This window comes from Leiobunum rupestre, chromosome 1 (genome assembly GCF_980474605.1).
Source record: "Leiobunum rupestre chromosome 1, qqLeiRupe1.1.hap1, whole genome shotgun sequence".
NCBI lineage: Eukaryota > Metazoa > Arthropoda > Arachnida > Opiliones > Sclerosomatidae > Leiobunum > Leiobunum rupestre.
Genome location: NC_143384.1, coordinates 8501376 through 8505608, shown reverse-complemented (window position 1 = coordinate 8505608; position 4233 = coordinate 8501376). Strand labels below are relative to the sequence as shown.

General features: G+C 37.5%; 1 long non-coding RNA gene across 1 annotated transcript; it reads right to left on the bottom strand.

Moving 5' to 3' along the window:
- Window positions 1–2830: 2830 nt before the first annotated feature.
- On the bottom strand, window positions 2831–3494 carry LOC149960538 (uncharacterized). Its single transcript, XR_016479153.1, has 2 exons — window positions 3349–3494; window positions 2831–3027 (listed from the first exon to the last, which is right to left on the bottom strand). It is a non-coding gene; the product is annotated as an uncharacterized LOC149960538 (long non-coding RNA).
- Window positions 3495–4233: the final 739 nt, after the last annotated feature.

The window sequence follows — 4233 nt, the reverse complement described above, 5'->3', positions numbered from 1 at the left end:
AATTTTCTAAATTAAATAAAATGCCTTTTTTTAAATCTTCGCAGCTGATTCAATTAACAGATTCTGTAGTTCACTGCGGCATAAACACATTTCGCTAACTTGTCGAGCATTCAATAATCTCTCAAACTAATTTTTTAAACTGCCTTTCAGTTTCTGAAATTTTTCCTTCCATAGTATAATTTAATAACGACTTTGTAAGATTAGTTAACATACTGGTTCGTTTACTCTTAAATTTTTAAAATGGCCGAGTTGCACTTGTAAATCAAGACGTTTCTTTTTATTCATTGTATGGTAATAATTGCAATTAAACTCATAAGAAATACTTTTTCAGTATAGAGTATGCCTACTTCTGGTGCTTAAAGGGCTACAGAAGCAGAGTGGGGAAAACTAAAGGGCAGAATCTGCCCAAACTGCACAGTGGGGTGTCGAAGTGGTTAGCACTCTCGCTTACCAGCCAGAGGAGCAGGGTTCAATCGCAGCTTATGGGTGAAAACTTGGAACCACTCCTTCCCCGCTGAGTAAGGGGATTTTAGCCAAGCTCTTTAGTTTCATCATTTCAATAAACCCTTGCTGAGGTTAACGGTAATAGTTAGTGTACGGTCTGGTGCCTTGGGTATTGGCATAGCTGATTATGATTATGAAATTCACGTTCGAGGTGTTCTTATTTTAAAGAAGTCAATATTGACCATGTCTCTTCAAGCTGAAAGAAGCTCAACTGCTAGAAATTCGAGGCGCCACTTTCTTCAATTAGCGTTTTAGTAGAATCACTCAGTTACCAACCTGAAAAACTCATAAAGGGGTCAAATTTTGGCTCCTTAGTAAAAGCCTTGTGCATTATAATAACAAATAATCTGATTAGCCCATGAAAATCCGCCAGTTTATGAACTTCTCGGGCTGGCCACTACTTGGCTCTATATAAAATGAAAAGGCTAATTCGATAATCACCGGTTGTCATATCAATAGGTGTTTTTGCATCAAAATATATTTCGAGTGGAACTAATGTTCTATCCAAAGTGTAGTTGGGTCTCGTCTTTGGCATATTTTGCGAAGTAGTTCATAATTATAGGTCAACGTCTCTTTAAAATATGAAATTGTATTCGTAGTTTTATCGCATTTTACTAAGATTCTTTTCCCCATCTATGGGTTTTATCCGAATCAGTCAACGTAAAGTTAGGTGTCGGCCTCATAAATAAGTACCGAACAAGACAACCTATCGCTAAAAACTTATAAAGCAACTCTCTACTTTCCAAACCAATTTCAATTAGTTGATTTTTACGCAAAATCTGAAATGGGAATGGGGCTTTGCGCGTCTTTTATGGGTTTGATATGTGGAAAAACATTGTCAAAATGCTTTTTCAAAATGTTTTTAGTACATCATCACGGCTCTTGTAGAGAAAGTTCGCCCGCTATTTACTCCCAAGTAATCATTCGTACAGTGTCACCGCTTTATTTCCCACGCTGGCTGCGAGGATGGCTTTGAAATCTCACTCTTCTCTAGGACAGTTCGTATTCTATCAATCTTATATTTCTAACGCCATTTCACAATTTTTGTCGTTTACTGCGCATTTGAATAAGATTTTACATAGGAGGCCAAATATTGAAACCGTATAGCTTCAACGAGGGCCTTTAATCAATGGACATGTTTATTCAGTAAACGTTTTAGATTAATATTGTATTAGGAGAAAATAACTTAACTAGCTTTAATTATGTGTTCCTTTCTCTGTTGTTGTCCACGAACATGTTATTGAGAAAGCGTTGTTATTGATTTTTCACCAGATGGAAGACAGGGTGATTAGGATTGTTGTGAATGCACTAGGTTTGTGAGAAAACGTTACTTTTGATAATTAATCTTATCAACTTAATGTACAAGGTGATTGAGAAAGCATTTGTTATTTCTTTTAAATATTGATGCTAATTATAATTATTATTTTTATTTAAGCATTTTATTGGATTTTTCTTTTTGGTATTGATACTCTTAGGTTGTTAATTTTTCCCATTGAAATTTTATGTACAATATATTCTTAGACATCGGGCGGTTTGTGATTATTGAACTTTGCACGTTAAGCAGGTTTTGCGCACTCTGGGTAATGACCACAAAATGTTCTTTCCCCTTAGGTTAGAGGGGTTTTACGTTAAATGCCGTGAACAAGGTATCCTTAAGCTAGTACTGAGGAGCATATAATTATCGTGATTTCTACGAAGCCGAGAGGAGCGTAAAAATGTGGAAAGATGTTAAAATAGTTCGAAACGTAAGTTCATCCGAACAACATGTCAGCGCGATTTCACTCTACTATAGTTTGTGATGCATTGTCGACCATGATAAAAACTTTGGCGTTGATGGAAACGGTGACTAGGACGAGCAACCGTTCAGTACAAGAGGGCCTCACGGCGATGTAGGTTTCCCCAATTTAGAGGGGGGCGGAAAACGTCAGCGGAGTGCGTTTCAGTGACGCCTAAAGATGACGGTTTTAGATATCCAATGAGATACCGGGCCGACTTTGGAAGGGTTTCATCAGCGTTTTAAGGGCCAGAAACAGGTGACCCCTCCTATCCGCAGCGCCATTCTCTACTGGTGGTAAATACGGAAACTAACTAACTAGCTGCTAAAATAATTTAATTGGAGTAGTATACTGGTAGACTATGCGGTGCATTGATTGATAAACGCAAAACACTGTCGCAATATTAATTATCTCTAACTTTTAAGTGTTAATAAATTCGTTCTAGATTTAAACCACTGATTTAAAGAAAATTGAATAAAATCAGACAGACATTAACAGATACGCAGCTACTGACGGTCAAATTATACGAAATATTAACGCAAGACAAAGTGTTTGGGAAGACCATATTTTTAATACAATTATGATAGTGGTGCTTCAGTGACGGTTCTCAGCTTGATGATGCTCTCGGAACATTTGCAGTACACTTTTGGACTTCCTTGTTCCGTCGGCGACTCGCAACCGATGTAGGACTCGTCATACATCTGGCAAACCTCTTTGCATTTGGTCTCCTTCGCCGACGAGCATGTTTCTAAAATGATATGGGAGATATACATATGGATCTGTAGCAAGCATGTTTTTGAAATGAAGTCGTCAAAATCAAGTTATTTATTTTGCTAGCTTAAACCCTTTTCAAAGTTGTTTTCACGATATTAGAAAACCATTATAGCCCTACAATTCGTATGAATTCAGTTTCAAGTGCGTTTAGAAATAATATTTAAGGGCTACAAAATCGTTTGAATATTGAGGTTTGGGTTACAGAATCACGAGTTTTGGAAAGCGGTAAGGGAGGAGCCACTTCCAATTCAGCCGGGATTTTGTCGAGCCTTAATACCATTTTTATTTGACTCACCTTTCAAACCGTTATTGGTATTTGCCGTCTTGAATGATTCGGCTTTGCATTTTAACGTCATCAGAGCCGTTGCCAATAGCCATACCACTTGAAGCTTCATGGTTGAAGTTTGCTAAGACGGTTGTTCCAAGTTCTTATAATGACAGGCAAAGGGTGTCACGGTCTAACGCCGACGAAGTTTGTCCTCCATCCGAGCATTTAATTTTTTCGGTCGATGGTCTTACTACATATCCATGACACCACGCTTCTAAACGAGCGAAATTACGTGGATTTCGCGAAGTTTGTTTCGGGTGGGTTTAAATTTCGTCATGATATAAAGCAACTAATATCGGGCATAATTCACTAAAGGTTTTAAATATTGTTTCGTAAGCGTCAAAAGAAAAATTTATTTTATTTACTGCAGTTGTTTTTTAGAAGTTTGACTCTGGAATACGTAGGTTGGGAGCAGCTAATTCTTGACATTTTTTTATTCTTTTTAGCTTTATTGTTTTTATCCGTATTTAATTTACTTATTAATTTAAATTTTTGTAGGTTTATTTGGAATTAGAATAGTATATGTAGTAGGGCTCTTAGTCGAACTTTTCGAAGGGTTAACTCGGAACAAATGAGAAGGTGTTTAATTCGGGACACCAATTACCAACAGACATAAGTAAAGAATCACAAAAATTTATTAAATAGTTGTCTTAGACATTCACCTAGGAAAGTTAGATCGATTATAAGAGAGGGTGGTGTCCATCCGGTGAATGAGAATGAAATTCTAATTCACCGGATGGACACAAAGCTGTTGCTTGGCTCCCGCCGTTCACCAGCTGCTTTACCCCACCCCCATTCACTGGATCCTTATCGTTCACCAGTTGCTTTCCCCCACCCCCATTCACTGGATAC